Below are 26,676 nucleotides of genomic sequence, written 5' to 3'. Positions count from 1 at the left end.
TTTTAAGAGAGGTCAATATCTTTTGCTCAATATTTTAAATTCTTTATTGAAATAATTTTTTAGACATAATTTTGAACCAAACTTTTCTTAAGCATTTAATAGGATGACATTAATTCACACACATTATTAATCATTTAGAATCACTTGTACAGATGTGCTTTTCAGAACAAGAAAAAAATACTAAATTTAATAAGTGCTGATAATAAATGCTAAACTAGGAAAATGCTTATAGTTGTAAGTTGTGTTTGATTATGTTTAAAATAAGTTGTATTTGGATACTTATAATTATTATAGGAGTATATGATTATTTTTAAGTATGTTTTTAAATTACAAATATTAATATTCAGTAATAGTTATTTTAATTATTTATAATTAAAATATAAATATTTCCTTTTAAAATTAATATAAGATTATTATTTCTAATTAATAATAATCTTAAAATTAAAGTGTATTTATAACATATTACTATCATAATAATTTATGATAAAATTAATTCATTAATTAAATTTACAATTTTAATTTATTTTATATAATTTAAATTAATGAATAATTATTATTCAATCCAAAGTTGAATTAGGTTTATAGATGTTTTTTATTCATTCTTGCATTTAGTTATATTTTATTAATAACTAATAGGTAAAATGCAGAATAAAATAATATATGATTAATTTTTAATTAATAATTTAATTAGTAATTATGTTATTTTTTATTTTAAATATTTTATTTAGTTAAAATAATATAATTTTATTTTTTTGATTAACAATAATCTTATTCTTAATATATATTTATAACATATGATTATCATATTAATTTATGTTAAAATAATATTTTTAATTAAATTAATATTTTAAATTTTAATATTAATTTAAATTAATAGATGATTTTTCCTCTTCATTCCAGAATTGTGTTATGTTTCATTAATAATTAATATATTACAATACATAATAAAATAACATATGATTATCTTATAATATATTATTTTAAAATATAAAATCGAAACTTAATTTTCTTATATTTATACAATAATTTTGCCTATAAATATTGTTGTTCATAAGTAACCAAAAAGTTACGTTAGAGTGTTTCATAAATTTAATTAAATAGTTCTTAAATAAGAGGTTCTAAAAAAAACACCTTTTGTAATAAGTGTTTGTTATAGTACGAATTAAACACCACTTTTTTTGTAAAAGTGCTTATTTTAAGTGATAAGTACTATAAACACTTTTCTAAAATAATTTTAAGGAGAGACTTAAGAAATTTATTGGACTCAACTATTCAATAAAAAGATAATTTCTCTATCATTTTTTAAAAAAAATACAATGTTGTCCGAGGTCCTAACATTCATTTTCTATCTTTTTATTTTGTTAAATTGAGTTAGAATCAAGTCTTAAAAAAATAGCTTCTCACTTGCGGCTCACAAAAAAATATTTTTAATGAAAAAAAAAAATGAGGGATATTGGTTTAATGGCTTCTAACTTATAATAATAATAATAATAATAATAATAATAATAATAATAATAATAATAATAATAATAATAATAATAATAATAATTTATTAAATGAGTAAAATTTAGTAACACCCCTTAAAAATTTCAAATATAATAGTCCACTTCCCGAGTTTTTTAAATCTATACAAAAATCTCCGGAGATTTAATTTTATTAATAAAGTGAACCTTCCGCCAGTTGACCGTTAGTCAACCCTTAAGTCTAATAAAAAGTAAAATTTTATTTTTAATAAAATAATAGTATTACCCTTTCATTTGATTTTGGTAAAATAAATTAATAAATGACATTAATTTGATAAAAAAAAAAAAAGTTGAAAAAATTAGTTAGTTAAATATAATATGCTTTAAAAAAAGAATTTTAAGTGAATTGTACATCCAACAACTAGTTATGTCAACTTGTTGGCATGAACATAATAACATAATAAAATAAAAAATTTTAAAAATACATAAAAGAAAATACTTTGATACTTATATCATTCCAAAATATTTGTTATATGCATTTTATGTAAATTAAATGACTGAATATATCTCTTAAAAATAAAATATAATTTAAGAGTCAATTGATCATTTCGAATTGTGGCTCACTTTTATGGTTTAATTGAATACCATATATTTTTTTTTTTAAAATAGCACCTTGAGAAAAATCAGGAAAAATTGAAGAATTGTCTCGAATAAAGGTAAAAGATTTCATATAAATTTGAATATTTATTTATTTATATAGCTGTTGTATTTTACATATAAAAGAGTTAAAATTCAATTTTATAAATTTTAACTTATAAAGTATGAAATTTGGAATTTTAGTTAACGTCTTTTTTAACTCTATATTTGATAGGGTGACTGAATTTAAAAATTTTGAACTATATTTTGTTTGTTTCATAATGTGTTTAGTTCTTAAATTTTCATGAAAACTATATCTAACAAACATTTTGTAGCATTATAATTGTTATACATTTTTTAATGATTTATTAGTAATTTTTATTTATAAATATGTTTAAATTTGAAATAAATATACATTTTTTTGCTATAATAATGTCAATTAGTTGATTCAAAGTAACTTATTAAATTAATGTCACTTTAAAATATCATTACTATGGGAAAGATTTATTTTTTATTTTTGCATATACTTAACAATTGACTAACAATCATTCAATGCATTACTTTTTTTTCTTTTTAGGTTTTTATTACCAAGAAATGTGAGAAAAATAAAATAATATTAAATTATGATATATTTTTTCTTCCATGTAATTAACATTTGTAATTATATTTCAACAAATTTTCATCCTTAACAATAGTAGAAAGATGCTATTGGTAGGCAAAAAAAATAGCCAATTAATACTCTTAGGTTTAATTTTCACGTATTTTAAATGATACTTTTTTCTTAATTATTGCGACCAACGATTCTATTTCAATCATTTTCACTTGTAAAGTAAAAGTTAAAAGTTGAATTTTTTAATTTATAACATGAAAAAAATAATGTGAGTGTAAGTAGTACATTTTTGAAGTATTAATGCCTCACTAAAAAGTTAAAAAAACAATTAATTTTTTTTTTTTACAAAACTTATTAATCCAAACCACGCAGCCAAAATCAAGGCTAGGGTATATAATAAACAATCTCTAATTGTCATGAAATTTCAAAAAATTGAAGCAAGTTGGATTAGGCCCTCTAAACCCTAGAAGGAAAGTTCTTGCACTGTTCCCTAGTCCCCAGGTTCTGCCTCGATTGAAGCCAAGCTAGATTCTTTGCTTGACAGTGTTAGTCATCTAGAAGCTTAGGCAGCTGACAATGTTGCCATGATGGAGAATATTTTGAATTTGGAATTCAGGGACGAAGATTTGTCAATGACTAGAAGCCTCTATACTATTAGTCTCAAAGTTTTATTAATTTGGTTTTAGTGAAAACAAACTATTGTGTTAATGAATTAAGAGCGGATTTGAAGAATTAAAAATTTTTTATTTATATTTTTATTCTCTAAATTACAATTTATTTTATTTTGTAAATCTCTAGTAATATTAAATATATGACACTAACGAAATGGGATAGATGGTAGGATATATGAATTTAAGCAAACAAATAAAATGAAAACCAGTAAAAGGCAGTCGACCGCTCTCTGCAAGCGGTTGACTACTTGATCCTGCAAGTGCATTTTGTGATTGTTTTCACTATTTTTCCTTTAAATTTTTAATTTTAAAGTTGGAGACACTCACACTCATACAAGTTAAGGTGCTGCAACCATTCTCAGAATGGTCTCTTTAGGGTGCTAGACTTTTTAAATATCAAATTAGAGAGATTTAAATATATATATATATATATATATATATATATATATATATATATCTTCCTTATTCATAGCGGTACTAGCTCCTAAATCATATATTTTCCTGAGGAAAGTTTTCCTTTATTTTACCTTTTCAAAAATCAAAATAAAGTGATGACTTTGTTGTAAATAAAAAGTGTAAGTAAAGGACCCAAAAGATGGTTCATATTGCTTTGTTTTTCCTAAGTCACCAAATGTTGGCAACTAAAATAGGTTCTCCTCTAAGCCTGGTGTTGACAACCACCAAGAACTCATAAGAGCCATATCGGGTCACATAGTCTGTCTTTGAATTATTCCCTTTTTTGCAATCGAAATTTTCTAATTCCACAACTGCAAGTCCAACTTTGTGATATTAGAGTCAATTAAACAGCAACCCCATATTTAGAACAAGGTACTTATTCTTAATAATACCTTATTTTGTGCCAGAAAAATCTAAGAATATTCACAGTGAACCATTCTATTTTTTCTAAAACATCATAGAGGCACCACAAAGTGATTTAGAAGTTTGGATAAATCTTGAACTCATAAATTATCCAACTACTTCCACAATTTAGTTAATTTTGAAGCTCATACCTTATAAAAGGCTTGTGCAGGGGGTCTAGCATCTAACGCTAACTCAGTTCAGTGATCAATTTCATGTCATTGAGAAAGTTACTTTGGAAGTCTTGTGAGCATCATCTTAAAGAATTCTCCTAATAAGTCAGCAAGATAAGATGAGAGGAATGGTGTATTCCCAAGAATAGGGGTGAATTGGATATATAAAAAAAATTTCCTAGGTTAGGTGTGTTCAAGTTTAAACCACATCCAGTATTACACAACCTAGGGTCTATCTAAGCAATTACCAATTCCCTAGATATTGAGATGTGCGAATATTTAAATCATACACAACAGTTTAAATATAGACATGTAAGTGCTGGAAAATAAAAAGTATAAGGAAGAGAACAACATAGCTATTTTTATCAAGGTTCGGCCTATCCAGCCTATGTCCCCGCCTAAAGTTAACTAGTAAAAGGATTCCACTATTTGCTCACTTAACCGGGCGGAGCAACGCCGTTTACAACTCTACTTATGGGACAGAGACTCCCCAACTCAATTATGGGGATGAGCCACAACCAGTTCTCCTTACAAGGTGAAGTTACCTCACCTTAATTACATAGTTGAGCCACAACCAGCTCTCCTTACGAGGCGGAGACACCTTAACTCAATTACCAAACTGAACCAAACTGGTACACCTTACAGGATGGTGACTTTCCTCTTCAGGCCATGCCTGGAATACAAAAAATTTTGTATACAAATATTAATGCTTCTATGAAAGCAGATGTGTACAATATGAAGCTCAATATGCACTCTCGTATGATATGAGTTTAAGCTCAGTATAGTAAGGAAATTTTCTCAATAAAGTTTTGTAATCTTTGAATAGAATGTATATATTGTATGTTTCAAAGATTAACCCTAAATAATTTCTTCCAAAAAGATGTTCAAAAATATGTTCAAAGGAAGCTAGGTTTTTGTTCAAAATGATTTTTTCAATAAAGATTAGTGAGCTCATGGAATCTCGCAATAGATGTGCAAAGATTCACAAGTTACAACAAGTTTCTCCAAAAATATTTATCAAGGAAAATATAAGGGAGAAATTTTTAACCTTACTCTCAAGAAATATTTTCAAACTAAAATGAGTGAGAGTAAAAGCTTTTGAATGAAATAAATGCCCAAAATAAAAGCATCTTTCACCAACCCTCAAATGCAATGATTTTGCAAGTGAAAGTAGTTGAAGAAGAAATCAACAACTCTCTTTCAAAAGATTTTTCGAAGGAATAATATGAGAGTATAAGAGTTTAAGCACAAAAGTATTTTTGGGAGAATTTAAAATCTAAGCATTATCTAATAAGAGAGTTATGAAGGGGTATTTATAGAGTCTTGACAAAATATGACCGTTAGGGATATGGAGGATATTTTTAAAATTATTTAAACAAAAATTAATTATGTTTAAGCGATGAAAAATTGGGCAACCCGAGAGGGTCAGTCGATTGACGACTTTGTCGGTCATTTTTTATATGCACTTCCATTTTCTAGGTGGTTCATTAACCTCATTTTCAATTTGATTAGTTTCAGAAGATGGTTCCTTAATTTCATTTCTCTTTTCTGAATCATCTTTAATGGATAGTTTTTCCAATTCCTTGTTTATCTCAATTTCACCTTCATCGGTCTTTTTAGAGAAGGGATTAGACTCATCGAACATTGCATGAATGGATTCTTTAACGGTTAATGTTCATTTGTTGTATACTCTGTAGGCTTTACTATCTAAGGCATACCCTAGGAAGACACCTTCATCTGATTTCACATCAAATTTTCCTAAATGTTCATTATCTCTAAGTACAAAATATTTACAGTCAAAGACATGAAAATATGATATGTTTGATCTATGGTCATTCCATAATCCATACGGAGTCTTATTTAGAGATGGTCTAATCGAAACTCTATTTAGAACATAGCATGCAATATTTACTGTCTCAGCCCAGAAGTACTTAGGTAGTTTATGTTCGTTAAGCATAGTTCTGGTCATTTCTTGTATAGACATATTCTTCCTTTCAACTACACCATTCTGCTATGGTGTTCTAGGAGCCAAAAAATCATAAGTTATTCCTAACGCATTGCAGTATTTTTCCATGCTTTGATTTTTAAATTCTTTACCCCTCTCACTTCAAATTTTAGTGACAGTGTAGCTCTTTTCATATTGAATTTTCTTACACAGATTTATGAATTGTTCACACGCTTCATCTTTGTGACCTTAAAATAGAACCCATGTATATCTTGAATAATCGTCAACTATAACGAATGCGTATAATTTTTCTTCTAAACTCTAAATAGGGTTTGGACCAAATAAATCTAAGTGTAGCATTTGAAGTGGCCTAGTAGTAGAGATTTCTTTCTTCTTATTAAAGCTCGTTCTTGCTTGTTTTCCTAATTGGCATGCATCACAGATTTTATCTTTCACGAATTTAGTCTTAGGCAATCCCTTAACTAATTCTTTCTTAACAAGTTTAGATATTAAATCCATGTTTGCGTGTCCTAGTCTCCTATGTCAAATCCAACTAATCTCATTTATGGCAGAGAAACAAGTAACATGTTGAGATGCAAGATTATCAAGACTAGTGATGTATACATTTTCATGACGATCAGCAGTAAACAATATTTTATTTTTAGATTTGTTCTCTACTGTGCATTTGTCATGTTCAAATGAGACTTTATAACCTTTATTACAAAGTTGACTTATACTCAATAAGTTATGTTTCAATCCATCTACTAACAGCACATTATCAATGACAAGCGAAGGTTCCTTACCAACTTTACCAACTCCAATGATTTTACTTTTAGAGTTATCCCCAAATGTTACGAATCATTCATCTTTGGATATGATAGATGCGAATTTAGCTTTATCTCCTATCATGTGTCGCGAGCATCTGCTATCCATATACCATTTGTCATTCAAGGAGGACAATCTCAAGCATATCTGGAGGATATAATCAGATAACTACTTTTGGTACCCAAATTGGGTCCATGGGGGTTAGTACTAGATTCTCCCTTGACTTTCCAGACTTTCTTAAGTTTAACATCTATATTTCTGAAAGGACAATCAAATTTTATATGACCCAACTGTCGCGATGTCCCGGGAGCGCGTGTGCCCCGGGCGGCGAAATAAAAATCAATTTTAATATTTTCAGGAAAAATGGTTATATCGGAGTCGTCACTAACCTTTTAATGTGGTTAGAACATATGATTACTACCCTGTTAAGGGTAGAATGGGTCTATGTTACCAGAGTTGGGTTCGGGAGTTCGGTTACGCGAGGGGAAGGTACGAGCACCCCCTACGCACCCGTTCTTACGAACGGTACCTAATTAATTTGGAATTATCCCTAAGTCAATCTAATAAGTCTTTAAAATTACTCCTCTAGTAAATTTGCTAATACACGTACAAAGTGGATAAAAAAATAAATAAATAAGTAAATGAATAAAACAAAAATATATATAAAAAATAAATATTTACATATTCCCTCAAAACCAAAGGTACATAAAGCCCGAAGGCTCATACCCCAGCATTAAAATCGTAGGGATAAAGAAAGTCGAAATTATTTAAAAATAATAACAATAACACTAAAATATAAAAATAAGTACCATAGTACAAAATAATAAATATACAGTATAATAAGTAATACCATATATATTAAAATACTAAAAATATCCTAATAAGTAATACTAACCACAAACATAGTAATAATACCATAATATATACCATATATACTAAAAATACTATAATAATGCTTCCTACCATAATAATAATAATAATAATAATAATGATGATGATGATGATACTAATAATAATAATGATGGTACGCACATCGAATATTATATATAAATATGACAATACAAATGTAAAAATAACTAAATCCCATAAATAGTATACAATATATGAACATGCAAACAAAATTATGGAAATAATTCAAACTACAAATCTATTATGCAAGTGTATACATATACAATATGGAAACAATGTGATAATTAGGAAACATAGCAAACATCTAAAATAGAAACACAATAAAATGCGCGGTCAATAATAATATAAATATGCAAATAACTATATGAGGCAATCACTATAATAAATATGCAAACTACCCATGCAATTAAATGATAATATAAATATGCCAATAAATAATTAAGGCAATGAAAATAATACATATGCAAATTAAATATACAATAAAATACCAATAACATAAATATATCGCACATTAATAATAACACAAATATGTGAAAATATATACAAACATACCAATAGCATAAATACATCGTACTTTCATAATAGCATAAATATACAAAAAAAAATAACATAAATGTAGAACACCATAATAATCTGAACCTACAGAATAAATAAACATGCAATATAAATATAGAACACCATAATAAAAACATTCTGAATATACCATAACATAAACATACGCTACAATAACAATAATATGATGATACAAAATAATAATAATAATACAAAAATAACATGAATACACACCAGTGATTTAATACCTGCAAATATAAATATACAATCCTGCATATATACAAAACATAACCAAGTAAATAATAAAAAAAAAAAGTCCCCTAAAATACATTCAATACCTAAAAATCAAACCTTTGGAGAAGGAGAGGGCTCACGGCTGTCCTTGGTGGCGGTGGCTACCTGCAGGGAAGATGACAATGCTGGATGGTTGTTCAACTGAACGTTTGGGAGCCGTGAGAAGCAGGGGTCGCCGGAGTTTCTAGGGATGACAACAAAATTTTCTGTGACGCTGCGGTGGTTGCGGCTGTGATTTCGTACAGCTACTGCCAACTGGATTTGAGGGCTGCTGCTACTGCCGGAGAAGATCGCCGTGAAGTGGCGTGGCAATGGGAGACGACGGAAATAGTGAGGGGGCGACAGCAAGGACGATGACGGAGCTGCTGAGTCGCTGTGCATGGCCGGAGGCTGGCGTGACTGGATCTGCAGGGAGCAGCAGCGGTGCTGCTGCTACCGTGTGTTACAGACGGAGGTTGGTCTGAAGTAGTGGTTTATGTGGGTGATGGCCGAGGATGATGGCTGGAGAATCTCGTGGCCGGAGTTGCAGGAGAGGTCGGTTGGTGTGTTGCTGTTCATGATCCGGGACCTCTGTCGTGGCTGGTGGGTTTCGTGAGAATGAAAGAGAGAGAGTGATGGAGAAGGTGGAGTTGGCCGGGGATGATGGCTGTGTGAGCGTGAGCAAGAGGCAACGGGAGACTATCAGGAAGAAGAAGGAGAAGAAGAAGAAGAACAGAAAAGTTGTTTTGTTTTTTTATTTGGCTGTGCGCTGCGCCTCCGGCCCCCTTTTGGCTTGTGAGAATGAGCCTATAAATAGGCTCTCCCCCCAAAACCCTAAAAAAAACTTCCTTTTTTGATTTTCTTTTTCTTTTTCTTTTCTTTTTCTGCTTTTACTATTATGGTAATAATGAAAATAGTAATAATAATAATTATTATTATAATAATAATATAAGGATCAATAAGGAAATAATAATAATAATAATAATAATAATAATAATAAATAATTATAGTAAAAATAAAAATAATAAAGATATTATCAGTAAAATAATAATAATAATAATAATACTTATAAAAATAAAGTAATAATACAAATATTAAAAGTAATAATTAATAATAATAATAATAATAATAATAATAATAATGATAACATTACTAATAAAAATAAAGATAATAAAAATAATAATAGCCAAAATAAGATACTAATGCTAATAATAATAATAATAATAATTATTATTATTATTATTATTATTATAATAATAAGGTAATAAAATAAATAAATAAATAAAAATAATAGTAATAATAATCCAGAATAGTTATAGTAAATTAATAATAATAATAATAATAATAATAATAATAATAATAATAATAAAATAAGGATAATAAAAACACTAATAATAATAATAATAATAATAATAATAATATTGGGCCTAGATAAAAATGGGGTGTCTACACCAACCTTTTACATTTAAAACATGTAATGTTTCTATGATAGTCTTTAGTTGGAACATACAATTTTGACTCTCTTACAAAATGTCTCATGTATAGATGTTTCGATTTTAGGTTCTCCTTCCTATTAAAATCAAGACCTTCCTTCTCTAGGGAATTTCTTTGAGCTCTTAGGAGCTTTTCAAAATTATTTTGACCTTCAGTAAACTTACCAATAATCTTAGATTTGTCTTTCAAATTCTTTTCTAACTCCTCAATTTTCAAATCCTTGTCTTTTATGAGGGATGCATGAGTTTCACTTTAATGTTCAACTAAACTTGAAAGTTCTTTGACTTTATTTTTCAAATCAGAAATTTTCTTAATTTTCTTCTCAAGCATTTTAATAGTGTACAAATATTCTTGTTTCAGTTCATCATATGAAAGCATGTCATTCTCATTTTTAGAATCACTAGAATAATAAGAAGATGATGAGAATGATGATTGTACCTCAAAGTCATTATGTGTCATTAGACACAGATTTGCAATCTCGTCATTGATTACGCGCTTAAATTGCGTAATTAGGTGTTTTAATTCATGCATTACGAATTATATTTTTTTATTTAAATGTCTAATTACTCTCAATATTCTAGCATTGTGTTATATTTATAAAATTTGGATTTTATTGAGTAATTTAAGAAATTTTGGTATTTTTTTTTATTGCAGGGCAATTATTGGAAGCTAAAAACCGACGGTACTTTATAATATATGCGTAACTCTTTCATCCGACCTTCAATTCAAATGATTCAGGATGCCATAGAAAGATAAGAAAACATTCTACAATTTTTATGTTTTGCATTTTGTCAAATACTAACTGCATCAAAGTCGAAATCAAATGAGAAGTTACCATACACTGTTTTATGAACTATTTCGACAATTCTCCGTAATCTAGGTGTAACGTTTTCATCCAAGATCCGATCGAGATGATTCAAAATTATGGGGAAAGATGACAAAATGTTTTACAATTTTTGTGTTTTTATTTTTGAGAGTTACGAGCTGTAGGAGGGTCGAAATTGGGCTTGAAGGTGGAGAGCAGATTGTGTACCTTTGAAAAAGGAAAAGAAAAAAAATAAAAAAATAAAAAAGGTGACATGTGACCCGGCCGCATGTGACCCGGCCATGCAGCCGGGTCATCTTAGTAGGGTGAGGCGCTGAGATAACACAAAAGAAAGGAAGGAAAGAATAGAAAGGAAAGGAAGGAAAGGAAAAGAAAGGAAAGAAAAAGAAGGTTGAAAAAGTCAAAAGGGAAAGGAGGCATAGGGTTTCTTTGTGGGAGGCCGTGCGCAAGAAGGGATTTTGAGGGGAGCTTTGAAGATTATTGATCTACGGGGAGAGGCCGCATCAAAGAGAGGGTGGAAGGTTTTTTTTTTTTTTTTTTTTTGAAACACACAAGGGAGGCCGGAGTGGAGGCTGAAAAATATTGTTTTGGGAGCTTTCCCGGCTAGTTCCTTTGGGGGTGAGCGCAGACAGAAGACACAGCAGCAAGGGAGAGATGGTGCAGAAAAAAAGTAAAATCTTTTCGAAATTGGAAGGCGGTGAATAACAATGGTGCCCGGGGTGTTCGCGGCGAGCGACGGTGGTGCTGCAAATGTTGATTTTTCTCATACGCTCCAAATAGAAGAAAATATGGTGAAATCTGTTATGTTGAATTTAATTTTCGAAATGAACTAAATTTTTGTATTCTAGGAAAACGATGTAACCAGTTTCGAACTATGCTTGCTCTTTCATGCTAATCTGAAGTAGTTTTCATTTATGTTTGTTTGAGTTATTCTGCGCTTAATGCTTTTAATTAACTAGTCATTAATTAAATGATATTAGTCTTGTGATTTGCTACCGAAAGGGGGATTATAGGATAGATTTTGGATAATTCAGCGTAGGTAAATATAAAGATTGAAAGATTTGTATAAACCTACGTAGCATTAAAAAATCGAGGGTCTTATTGCGTTCTTACGTTATTAATTTGCATACTCTTATGTTAAGTAATAAACAAGAATAGGTTCTGATTGACTATCAAAAGAGGCTTTTGGAAAAATTGACGATTTGCTAACAAATAGAGAAAAGGAAGTCGAATTAGCTAAATGAGTAAAGTATAGTGAGAAATTAGGTGAAATCGGTTTCCTAAAAGTTTTCATCATCAGTAATTTGATACGCGGCATCCAATTTTAAATTCTCTTGAATAGTTTATTTAAAGTAGCTTGGTTTAAATTTCGCATTCTAAAATATTAATCTTTCTAAATAAAATCAAGGTTATTATAAATTCGGTACTCGGTAAAATTAAGATATCAATCCCTGAGGACGATACTCTACACATCATTATATTATAAAACTACGATACTGTGCACTTGCAATTTGCACCGGTCAAGTTTTTGGTGCCGTTGCTGGGGATTGAGTTTATCTTATTTTTGCCAATATCGGTACAAAGTAATCTTGGTTTTAATTTAGAATTTTTTTTTTATATTTTTATTTATTTTATTTTATTTTATTTTATTTCACTATTTTATTTATGCATTTCTGGTGTGTTTTTTATGTTGGATGCGTAGTGCTAGAACACGTGCCATTATTCCTTTTGATCCGAAGATTGAAAGAATGCTTAGAGCACTAAGGAAAAAGAGGGTACTAGCCATGGAGAACAGACAAGATAATGCACAGCCACGCACCCTGAAGGATTATGTGCGACTAGTTGTGAATGACAACTATTCGGGTATCAGACGCCAGCCCAATAATGCCAACAATTTTGAGCTCAAACCCGCATTAATCAACATGGTGCAGCAGGCCCAATTCAGTGGATCACCACTTGATGATCCCAATATCCATCTGGCGATGTTTCTGGAGATTTGTGATATTGTGAAGATCAATGGTGTTACTGAAGACACCATTAGACTGAGATTATTCTCTTTCTCTTTGAGGGACAAAGCAAGAGGTTGGCTACAGTCTTTACAATCTGGGAGTACCACTAGTTGGCAGGACATGGCAGAAAAATTTCTAGCTAAATTCTTTCCACCAGCAAAAACGGCCCAACTAAGGAGTGAGATTGGTCAATTCAAACAACATGATTTTGAATCACTCTATGAAGCATGGGAAAGGTATAAGGATTTGATTCGACACTGCCCACAACATGGATTTCCGGATTTGTTACAGATTCAGATGTTCTATAATGGCTTAAATGGGCAAATGCGAACTTTAGTTGATGCTGCATCTGGGGGAACTTTGATGTCAAAGACACCTGAGGGTGCTACTGCTCTTTTGGAAGAAATGGCCCCAAATAACTATCAATGGCCAACTGAAAGAACTATGACTAAGAAAGTTGCTGGAATTCATGAATTGGAGTCGTTTGCTGCATTTTCTGCTCAAGTGGCTTCTCTGTCCCATCAAATTTCAGCTTTGACAACCCAGAGGATACCACAAGGTGCAGAATATGTGGTAGTTACAAGTAGGACAGATCCGAGCAATGAATCGGGTCATGAACAGGTTCAATACATCAACAATCGGAACTACAACTATCGAAGCGATCCTTTGCCACAATATTATCATCCTAAGCTTCGAAATCATGAGAATTTTTCTTATGGAAATACAAAGAATGTGCTGTAACCTCCTCCAGGACTTGATAGTCATCAAGATGAGAGGAAGATGTCACTTGAGGATGCCATGATATCATTTGTTAAGGAGACAAAAGCAAGGTTTAAAAAGACAGATGCACGGCTGGATAACATTGAGACTCATTGTAATAACATGGGAGCCGCCATGAAGAATCTTAAAATGCAAATTGGGCAACTAGCCATGACCATAAATACCCAACAGAGAGGAACTTTTCCTAACAACACAGAAGTGAATCCTAAGGAACAATGCAATGTCATCACACTTAGGAGTGGAAGAGAAATTAACTGGCCACTAATTAAATGATATGTCTTGTGATTTGCTATCAAAAGGGGAATTATAGGATAGACCTTGGATAATTCGGCTTAGGTAAATATAGAGATCGAAAGACTTGTATGAACCTACGTAGCATTAAAAAATCAAGGGTCTTATTGCGTTCTTGCGTTATTAATTTGCATACTCTTATGTTAAATAATAAACAAGAATAGGTTCTGATTGACTATCGAAAGAGGCTTTTGGAAAAATTGACAATTTGCTAACAAACAAATAAAACAAAGTCGAATTAGCTAAATGAGTAAAGCATAGTGAGAAACTATGTGAAATCGGTTTCTTAGAAGTTTTCATCATCAGTAATTTGTTATGCGACATCCCATTTTAAATTCTCTTGAATAGTTTATATAAAATAGTTTGGTTTAAATTTCGCAGTCTAAAATATTAATCTTTCTAAATAAAATCAAGGTTATTATAAATTCGGTACTTGGTAAAATTAAGATATCAATCCCTAAGGACGATACTCTACACATTATTATATTATAAAACTACGATACTGTGCACTTGCAATTTGCACCGGTCAGTCATCACTCGATTCAGATTCTGAATTACTTGTGTTGTGCATATCCCAACCGAATTTTAGCCTTTTCTTCTTTTTCTTGGAAGCTTTCATTAGTTTGGGAGACTCAGGCTTGATGTGTCCAACTTCTCTGTAGTTGTAGCAAGTTGGTAGATCTTCCTTCTTTTTCTTCATGCTTGACTCTCCTCTTTCTAATTTTGAGTTTCGGGATTTTCTGTTGAACTTCTTATTCTTCTTCAAGAACTTCCTGAACTTCTTTGTTAGCAAGGTATGTCATCTTCTATATCGGAATCACTTCCTTCACTAGAGTTGTTTGATGATGCCTTAAGTGTTGTGGCTTTCTTTGCTTTAATTTGCTCATTTTTCCTCTCATTTATTACAAGCTCATAGGTGATGGGCGATCCAATTAGTTCATCAACAGACATCTTCTTGAGATTTCTCCCTCTGCTATTGCCGCAGCTTTTGCTTCCCAAACTGGAGGTAGTCCCCTAAGTATTTTCCTGATCAACTCATAAGTAGGGTAAGATTTACCAAGCGCATTTAAAGAATTTGTGATGTGTGTGAATCTAGTGTACATGGATTGAATAGATTCATCAGCAGTCATTCTAAATGTTTCATATTCACTGGTGAGCATGTCTATCCTACTATCTTTTACTTCCTTAGTACCTTCATATGTAACTTCTAACTTTTCCCAAATTTCTTTAGCAAAGTTACATGTCATTATCCTATTAAATTCATTTACATCTAGTGCACAGAATAGCAAGTTCATCGCAGTAGCATTTAATTGTACCGATTTCCAATCTTCCTCTGTATACTTATCTTCAGTTTTGGGTACATTTACTTTATCAATTACTTTCATGGGAATACGATTTCCCTTAGTAACTATTTTCCATACCTTCCGATCTATATTTAATAGGTATATGCTCATCCTACGTTTCCAATAGGTGTAATTTACACCACATAAAATTGGTGGTCTAATGGACAAGTGTCCCTCACCGAATCGAGTTACACTGATGTGTCATGTGATCTTTTAACAAATGAACAATTAAGTCTATGTAAACCCTCTCTGATACCAAATGTTAATTTAGGTGTAATCCCAAGAGGGGGGGGATTGGGTATTTTTAAAACCTTTCAGATTAATTACCACTTAATCCCGATTTCTATGTTTAACAAATTAAATGGAGGAGTTTGAGGCTGATTTAAATTTATTTTATCATAGAATTATTTTTACCCAATTAAGTGTGTGTGGAGTTATTCAACATACACATGCAAGCTAGATATTGAAATGTGATGCGAAAAATAAAAAGATAAGGGAAGAGAGAAGGCAAACACAATTTTACGAGGTTCGCCTTCAGCAACCCACTCAAGGATTCCACTATATCCCTGCTCCTTTAACTGGGACGGAGCTTCCCTTACATCTGCTGCTTACAAGAGGCACAGCTTCTTCCTCACCCGATTCACAACCCAAACTGTGATTTCAATATAATATCAAATCTACAAAACAACTCAAGATTCGCTTCTAATAAAGCTAGTGAGTACAATCGAAATCCTAACACATATACATATGATGAAACTTGAAGCTCAGTATATATGTAACAATATAATCGTTAGATGAAAGATATGCTTCAACACACAATTTCCCTTTTTATCAAAACTCCCAAAATAATGACATAAGTAAATTTTTTGGAGAAAATTAGGGTTCTAGTTCACTTTACGAAAATGCACAAATATCAAATGTGAACTTATCAAAGAAAAACTTTGTCTTGAATATTATATCAATCAAAATCAAAAACTTTCTTTCAAATATTCAATCACAATACAATCTTTCTAGTATGCAAATATATATATATATATATATATATATATAGACACACACACACACACACACACACACACACAATACGATCTTTGTAGTATGCAAATATATATATATATATATATATATATATATATAAATATATAATATGATTTCCAAAGATCAAAAGTTGAATATAATGTTTTCCAGAAAATATCCCACAATAAAATATATAGTTATGAACACTAAGGATATTTAATCAAGTGGTTTTAAGATATCAAAAATATAGAACTTTTAACTGAATACACACTTGATTCAAAAACATTTAATCAATGGCAAAAGCTTTTCTCAAATATTGATCTTATCAAAATAATCTATAAGTAAGTACACTCAAGATCAATCACTCAACTTATATTCAATAATAGATTTTGAGATGAAAGGTTCTTTAAAAACTAAATACCAACAAGCAAATTAGTTTTGATGAAAAAACTTTATGAGAATAAATATTAACGTGTAGATCGATATACCAAACCTCAATACCAAAATGATTACACAACGATTACAATATTGTCTTTTGAAAATTGAGATAGCCTTAGCTTAGATTCGACATAAGAACTTTAAAATCCCAATCAAAGTTTCGACAATGTGTTCAAAGTTGTGCTAAATGTGCAATCTCCTCAATCATATGTCAAAGGTTTGTTCTATTCTCTTCTCATTGGGTACTATTGTTTAGATGTTCATTATATAGGTACCTTGCCCTTAGAATGAATCTTAACCGTTGAATCAAAAAATAATTCGCGAGTTCTCTCATTAAAAATTAAAATTTTAAACTTTCCCACAGGTTCAGACGACTGAGGATTAAGGCCCAGACGACTAAAGTTCCTTAGAGTTTCGAAAAACTAAACCTAGACACAAGGTCAGACGACTGAAGTTAGGGTTCAGTCTTCTGAAGTATCGGGTTCAGACGATTGAAGTCTGAGTTCAGTCTTCTGAGGTGCTTCTATCAGGTTCTGTGTTTCACCATTAATTCTTCAGACGACTGAACTTAATCTTCGGTCTTCTAAAGAAATTCTTCGAACAACTGAGCTTAACTTCAGTCTTCTGAAGTTACATCTTCAGATGACTGAACGTTGAGTTTGGTCTTCTGAACTAACCAATTCCTGGATTTTTTCTTTTTAGTTTAAGAAATCTGCTTTGCTCTCTTTCTTGGTTCTTTTATAAAACATTTTTCAAGGTTTTAAAAATATCTCTAAGTCCATAAATATCCCCTAATGATGTTCATGAGATACATAAGTCCTAAGGTCAGTTTAGGGTATATGTTGAGCCTTAAAATTAAATCATATGAAATATGTGTATACATAAGTTCTAAGTACCCATTCACATGACGTTCTTGAACTTGTCGTTTGCATCTTCATTCTTCTACTCTTTCAATTCCATGGATTGTGCCAAGTTGTGTATGCTTTAATCTTCATGGCTTCCATGACTTGTTATCCTTCCATGCATGTTAAATATTGTTCATGTTCACAATCTCAATGCACAGATCAAATACCAAGTGATTTGTTATTATTAAAACCGGATTGGACTCATAGAGTCAAAACTCCCCATGGGCTGATTCCATGCTCACTGAATTTTTATTTTTCGAACAATAGGACGCAAATCCTGCAAGTCTGTGAACCTCACAAAGAAGGTATTGCTTTTATCAATGCATCTCTTACGAGTATGGTTTTGACAGTTGAGGTTAATCAAGGGACAATCGCCTAATCGATCCGCTCAATTCCTGAGACTCCATTTCCGCGACCTCTAATGTTTTAATCAAGATCCTGTTTTTCCACTCCTACCTAGGGTTTTTTCCCTTCCTCGTTCTCTCTGCTGTTCTAGGGTTTTGAAAAAGGTAGCAACAAAATTTTTTTACTCTGAAAATTGTGAGCTCCCAGACCCCAAATCGATATGAACAAAAGGGTGATTTTTTTATTTAAAAATTGAAGATTCAGAGTTTGATGGAGCTGGATGCTCTTTGCGTCATCCGATGAGGGGTGGATGATTCATTTGAGTTCTAGTTCCAGTTTGTTGATGGAGATAAAGTGTAAGTTGTTTTTTCGACGGTGAAGATGACAATGTTTTCTCCATCTCAGATATCCTGGGTACCGTGGAATTGATGAATCTGATTTTGTTTTATATTTTGATGGGTTTTTATGCTGAGATGGTTGTTCAATCTGAGAGTTATTTACAATTTTGATTTCGTAGGGGTTAAATTCGTGTGTACGATGGTTGTGTGTGCACCATGTGTTCAACCATTTGCGACTTTGAGTTTTGCAAATCTTTCAGTTTCTTTTCTAGTTGGATTTCAGAGCCAATTGGTTGTTGCACCAATTTTATGGTTGCTCTATCTTTGTTTCTGATCGAAGGCTATTCCCAGTTGGATTTTTCGAACATGGGGTTGCAAACTTGGAAGTGACTCATGCCCGTGGTAGATTGAAGTTTGAAATTGAGATCTGTGAGATGTCTACCATTGACGATGGTGATTTTGTTACTATTTGTTTTGATTATGGTGTGGATTGTTCAACTGATTGGGCTCCAGGTTCTCGACAGAATGTCACTAAGGAGCTCAATTTTGATGTTTGGGGTTTTGCTGATTGTAGTTGCTACAATGGTGCAATTTCAGTGCGCGTTGCAATTTCAACTCAAATTTCAAATTGCAATTTCAAATTCACTATTCGGAGCACTGTTCAGCACACATGAATGTGCAAGAGTCATTATTGCCGACCCCATGGTGCATTCAGCCAATCCATTTGAATTTCAAAGCTTGACTTTATTTATTTGACTAGCAATGCAACTATCATGACCCCACTATGCATTTGGGGCATAGGTCATTATTCAATCAATTAAATAACTTGAACATTCTATTAATTATTATTAGCCATCAAGGTGGAGCTCTTCAAGCGTTGAAACTGTGGCATCTATTTTTTTTTTTTTAGAATTATTATTGTATGATGGAGTAAAAATCATACCTTGAGAATAGGCATGTTGGCTACATAAATCTTGCGCATAGAAACATCAATTGCAGTTAGATTCACATTAGATCTAGAATTTCCTAATATCGCAAGCTAAGTCCCTGTTATTCATCCATAAATTTTCTTCCTTGTCTTTTTCAACACGAACAAAGTGCCATTGGCGTGCTTGAACGTGATAAAACCGTGCCCTTTCCTTTTCCCAGTGACCTTGCCAAGGATCACGACAGTTTCTTTGAGGTCATCATAGGTGGAGAAGAGATTGTGGAGGTTTTTGATGGCAGTGTCCCATCCAAGGCCACGAATGAAGAGTGTCACGACGTCCCAGACCTACCTCGAGAAAACCACTCTTTGGTGAAAAATGTGGGTACGGCTGCAAACTGGGAAAAATAGATGTGTGATTTGAAAAAGATTTTTCGTGGAAAAATAATGTGTGATGGAGTCGTCACTAACTTTTTGAAGTGCGATTAGAATACTTGATTGTTATCCCGTTAGGGGTAGAATCGGTCTGCGTCACCAGAATCGGACTCGGGAGTATGGTTATGTGAGGGGAAGGTATTAGCACCCCTTACACGCCTATTCTTACGAACGGTACCAAATTAATCAAAAATTATCCCCAAAATAAATCTAATAGGCCTGTCAAAATTACTCCCTTTCAAAAATCAAAAGAATGAAAATACTATATAGGTACTCCCTCAGAACCGGGGCAATCCAATACTCCGAAGAGTCTATGCCCTTAGTTGCAATCATTGGGAAAGAAAATCAAGAAAATAAGGTACAAAATACGCTCTCGGGGGTTTTGAAATCCGTAGGTTTTTCTAAGTAGGAAAATACTATTTCGGGAGGTTTTTGAGGTTTGTTTGGGATGAAAATGATTTTTTGGGTTTAAAAATATTTTTGTGATTTTTCTAAGTGTGAAAACATTTTTTGTGCTTTTTCAATATTTTTCCCAAACTTTAAAATAGCACAAATAAAAACCATGGAAATCAAAGTATGAAAACATTTTTTGGGACCTTGTGAGATTTTTGTGATTTTTTTGGATTTTCTAGATATTCAAATAATAATATACAAGTGAAATGGAGAAAATCGGCGTGAACCGGTTGGGCACCGACTGGTACGGGGAAGAAACCAGTTTAAGGTCTTGGTCGAGACCATGGATTAACACGTGTTACCTTACGCGTGAGCAGTGTGTGTTCAGGTGTATGCTAGAGTGCATGAATGATGCATAATGCATGTGTGAGCATGAATGCATGACCATGTGTATGAATGGATGAGCACGTGCATGAATGTGCGTGTATGCATGAATGAGCATGTGCACGAATGTGCATACATGCATGGATAAGCACGTGCATGAATGTGTGCATGCATGATTGTGTACGTGCGTGAATGTGTGTGTGCATGCATGATTGGGTACGTGCATGAATGTGTATACATGCATGAATGAGCACGTTTGTGTGCGTGCATGATTGAGTACATGCATGAATGCGTGTGCATGCATATGCATGCATGCATGGATGTGTGAACGTGCATGTTTGTTGTGTGCATGCATGAATGAGCACGTGCACGAACGTGTGTGCGAATTAGCATGTGCACGTGTATGAATGAATGAGCGTGCATGGATGTGCACATGTATGAATGTGTGTGCAACTAAGCATATGCACGTGCCTACGTGCATGAATGAACGATGACATAGACACATGAATATGTGTATGCGGGTGAGGTACAAATGGGCGTGCACATATGCATGATATGTGATGGATGGGCGTACGCATGGGCATGCGTATGCATGCATGCATGCATGAAAAATGACATGATGTGAGACTTGGACTAGAAAACTCATGCCATGGATGCATGAATGGTCAATGACCTATGTGATGATTTCATGGGTGATATCGAAATGCCTAAGTGCACGTGTGCATGGATGGGAATGAGCATGCCCGCGTGGTGTGTGAACAAATGAATGAGCACGTGCATGAATGTGTGTGCATGCATGGATGAGCAATAACCCAAATGATGATGTCATGGGTGGTGTCGGAATGCCTAAGTGTACGTGTGCATGGATGGGAATGAGCATGCCCACGTGGTGTGTGTAAGTGCGCACATGAATACGCATGGATGGACGCTCATGGATGGATGATGATGTACATGATGATGTCATGGGCAACATCAGAATGCATGAGGTGGGTTGCATGCACGCAAGTGTATAAGTACGTGATTATGTGCATTCGAGTATGAGTGCATGCATGCATGGGTGTGTGAATGAATGTGCATGTGAATGCATGCATACATGTGCATGCATGTGCATGTGAGTGTATATGAATACATGCTTGCATGTACGTGGATGTGGGTGTATGTGAATGCGTGTGTTAACCTTACAAGGCTTAATATCCTATTTTGTTGCTAACAAACAAGTAGAACTTAACATATTTGGTTAAGTGTTGTTATTTTCGGGAATAAAAGAAGAATGCAAGGATAAAGAGTTCATGAGAGCTTGTACTTCAAAAAAGGATAATTATATCAAACTTGAGGCATGGATTCAAGAATAAATAGCCAAAACTCAACATGGAAAACTCAAAGTTCAAATGAAGCTCAAACTTCAAATGCTATATCTTGAAAGCTCACAAGGATCAAGGAACATGAAAGTCTTATATAAATGCAAGTGATCCAAATTGAAAGCTCAGAGAAGTCTAGAAGATCATAAGTTCAGCAAAGAAGATCAAGAGACCTTAAAGCTAAGAAAATGTCAAAACAGCTTAGGTCCAAGTCTTTGTGAGTACTTCTAATTTTATTCAAATATGAAGTTTTCATTTTGAAGCTCATTAGGCAAAGAGATTTAGGGACCTTAATGTAAAACCTGGAACAAATTTTTCAAAGTCAAACAAGTTCATATTCCAAGATGAATTGAGCAAAGAAGAGAGAATTTTAAAAAAAATATATGTTGAAATGCAAAAATGTTAGTTGACAAACGACTGTTTGTTTATGGACAGACGACTGGCCAATTTAGAGTAGTATAACTGAAGACAGAAGCCTGATAGATGACTGTCAAAGTTTTGACGGACGACTGCCAAGTGTCAAGTGAGAAGTCTGTGAGTGTTCTGCCAGACGACTGTCCACTCTCTGTGTATATTGAAAATTTTGATTTGTTCATGGACAGACGACTATTACCATATGGGCAGATGACTTCCACTCTACTGAGTTGTAATTATAACTACATTATTCTGGTGACAAACGACTTCCAATCAAGGGACAGATGACTACCACCTCTCTGGCTATTATTTTTATAGTTATATCATATGGACAGACAACTGCCAGGACTTCACAGTCGTCTGGCTCGCGGCATTTTTCAATTTTCGAACGGATATAATTTTTGAAATTCAAATTATTGGAAGCTTAAATAATTTTATTATTTGGAAACAACTCTATGTATTCTTGGGGAATAAGCAAGGAGGTTTTCTACCTCTATAAATACCTCAAGATACATTGTTTTTAAACAATAAGAGAGACACCAAGAAATCAAATTCTGCAAATATACTCTCTCAAGTCTTCTGAAATTCTGAAATTCTGAAAGTTCAAAGCTCACATCATTCACGAAATCAACTGAAGTCTTGCTGATCTTCTCACCAATCTTGTGCTTAAATTGCTAATTCTTTCATCTATTAAAGAACTCTACGGTGAAACAATTCTAGAGCTTCAATTTTGAATTTCATATTCTGAATTTACTTTGAAGTATATTAGTTGTGCTATAATTGTTGTACTAACCAGCTCTTTGAGGAGCAAGTTCTTTGTACACATCTATTTGATTTTTATCTTATAGATTGATGAATCCAAGGACTGTTTGGATCATTGACTACGTAAGGGGATATTGCTTAGAGAGGCAGGCTCTAGCCTAGTTAAGGAGTGACCGGACGAGGGGATATCGTTTGGAGAAGGTGGGCTCTAGCCTTAACCAAGGAGTGCTGTAAAGGTATTGTTCCTCCCGTTAAAGGAACAGGTTTAGTAATCCTTTAGTGGTTTGCCAAAGGCAAGAACGTAGGCTGGGTATAAGCCGAACCTCGTAAAATCCCGGTCTCACTCTCTCTTTCCCTTACTCTTTATTTTCAGTACATATACAACTGCGTGGATGTTTTGAATATCTAAATCATACAAACTACGTAATTTAGGAATCAAGTAAACTTGAAGTTTAATTTTGATTTGGGTTGCGGAAACCGAAAGGGAGTACGTTGATTATACTATATCTTGCGAAAACCATACAGGAGTACGTTATTTGGATAACACCCCAAAAATAAATTAACTGAGAGTTTAGTTGAGTTCTAAGTATTGGGAAGAGTGTGAATATTGTGTTGATTGAATGATTTAAAGTTTGATATTGAGTGGTTCGTGTTAATATTCCAAAGAGTGTTGAATCTTGTATTAATCAAATAGTGCTGCAGTTAACTTGTATTTGACAAATAATTTGGTTGTTTGGTTTAAGCATTGTGCTTGATTGGTTTGGTTGAGTGATTGATTACTTGTTTGGTTAGGCAATAGGGTTGTTGATTGGATAAAAGAATTTAAGTTCTTTTGTTATTAAAAAGTTAAACAAACAAGTCAAGAATTGTGTAAAAGAAATAAAAGAAGTTTAAGAATTCTCAGAAGGAATTAAAAGAAATTTAATAATCCAATTCACCCCCCTCTTGGGACTATACCTTACTTTTCAACGTGTATTCATATGTATGCAACATGTGTAACATTTGGGTGTAGGAATGTGTGTAAATAACATGTGCAAAGTGTGTGAGCAAACGTGCGTAAGGGAAATAATATACAAGTAAGCAAACGTTAGTATGCAAGTTAGCATGTGTTAGTATCCAAGTTAGAGTACAAGAAATTAAATGTTAGTATACAAGAAATTAAAAGTTAGTATACAGGAAATTAAATGTTAGTATACAGGAAATTAAAAGTTAGTATACAGGAAATTAAATGTCAGTATACAGGAAATTAAATGTTAGAATGCAGGAAATTAAATGTTAGTATACAGGAATTTAAAGGTTAGAGTGCAGGAAATTAAATGTTAGTATAGAGGAATTTAAATGTTAGAGTGCATGCAATTAAATGTTAGTGTAGGAAATTAAAATGTTAGCATGAGTTAGTAAATGCATGAGTTAGGGTTAATATGAATGCAAGCAAAGAAATAAAATGTTAGTTAAAGTTAGTAAATTAGCATGTGAGGGTGTGTGAAAAAGGGTGTGAATAGTGTGTGTAATGGTGGGTGAGCAGCGTGTGTTGATGTGAATGAGCAGTGTGTGTAATGGTGAGTGAGTAGAGTGTGAGAAGTGTGCATGGTGTGATTTTTGGTGGTAGTGACACACCATGGCATTAATTTAGCCCATGTAAGCCTTTAAGAAGCCAAACCTTTTGTTGATAATGCAAAAAGCCAGCAGTGTCTTGGGCTTTAGTATCCACAATCGAAACACACTTCCTTCATTAAGATGTTTTCACAAACACCTCGCATGCAAACACAATCTACCAACACATTTCATTCATTAAAACATTTTTCACAAATATCCCACATGAAAAACACAAACCACTAACGCACTCACTTCATTAAAACATTTTCACAAACACCTTGCATGCACACTATCCCCAAACACCATTTCTTCATTAAAGCATTTTCACAAACACTTTGCATACACCCAATTCACCAATCCTGCAAGAAACAGAATCTCCTTGCAAGCCCATGCGATGTAGGGAAGAGAAACAAAGAGAGTATACCGAGAACGCTGCGAGAGCTGAAGGAGATGCCGGTGTGAAAGTGACGATGGGAAGCATTTGAGAAAGGAACTCGGGTGGCGGTTCTGTGAGTTTCCGCTGCAGAAAAAGAGGGTGTTGTTGTTCTATGAATAAGAGTAGGGAATGAAATTAGAATAGCTTCCCAAGACGGGGGTGAATTGGAATTTAAAAATTTTATTCCCCTTTGTTTTAGTTCTTTTGAGTTATAACAATAATCAAAACTTAAACACAATCACAAAATTTATCTAGAGTAATCACAATCAAATCAATATAATCAATCACTCAATCCTTGTAACAATAACCCTGTATTAATATGAAAATTGGCTGAACTTGTATAAGCCCTATATCACAACTATACTTCTTCCCAATGTTCAGTTTTTAAATAAACTTTCAGATTAATGAGTCAAGGATAATCAACCAACGTAGTCCCTTTCGGTTTCCGCAATCAATGCTGATCAATCCAAAACAAATTACCTTCCAATCTATTTAACAACCAAATACTCAGAATTTATTAATTTTAAAACAACCACACAGATTGTAACTTTTGCTGAAAAATAAAGAGTAGGGAAGAGAAAGAAGAACACAGTGTTTTACGAGGTTTGGCTTCAACAAAGCCTATGTCCTCGCCCTTGGCAAAACCACCAAAGGATTCACTATCACCGTTCCTTTACCAGACGGAACAATACCAATTACAACACTCCTTAGGTAAGGCCAGAGCCCGCCTTCTCCAAACAATATCCCCTTGTTTGGTCCAATGATTCAGCACTCGAACCGTCAATCAATCTGTTACAAAGATATAAAACAAAGCGTACAAAAACTTGCTCCTCAAAGAGCTGATTAGTACAAATTGAAAAACTATGTACTTTAGTAAATTCAGAATATGAACTTCAGAAAGAAGCTCTAGAAATTTATCACCGTAGGTATCTTTCAATGGATGAAAGAATCAAAAATCAATGCACAAACACAATGAGAAACTCGGCAAGACATCAGAGATTTTCGTGAGTGATGAGAGCAATAAAGAGCCTTCAGAATTTCGGTAAGCTTTGAGAGAGTATGAGAGCTAAATTGATTTCTTGGTGTTTAAATTAATGAACCTTGAGGGTATTTATAGATGTAGAAAGACTTCTTGTTTGTTCCCCAAGTTTACTTGGAGTAGGGTCTAGTTTGTAATTTAGTTTGGACTTCAAATAATTTAAATTTCAAAAATATGTCCGTTGGAAATTTTAAAATATGCCGCGAGCCAGACAACTGTGAAGTCATTGGCAG

At 32.8% G+C, this 26,676-nt stretch overlaps 1 non-coding gene across 1 annotated transcript; it reads right to left on the bottom strand.

Moving 5' to 3' along the window:
• Nucleotides 1-13,412: 13,412 nt before the first annotated feature.
• On the bottom strand, nt 13,413-13,519 carry LOC131150089 (small nucleolar RNA R71). The gene has a single exon (XR_009135472.1). It is a non-coding gene; the product is annotated as a small nucleolar RNA R71 (small nucleolar RNA).
• Nucleotides 13,520-26,676: the final 13,157 nt, after the last annotated feature.

The sequence above is a fragment of the Malania oleifera genome, chromosome 2 (assembly GCF_029873635.1).
Source record: "Malania oleifera isolate guangnan ecotype guangnan chromosome 2, ASM2987363v1, whole genome shotgun sequence".
NCBI lineage: Eukaryota > Viridiplantae > Streptophyta > Magnoliopsida > Santalales > Ximeniaceae > Malania > Malania oleifera.
Note: the sequence above shows the minus strand (reverse complement) of the source record. Positions and strands in the feature narration are given on the sequence as shown.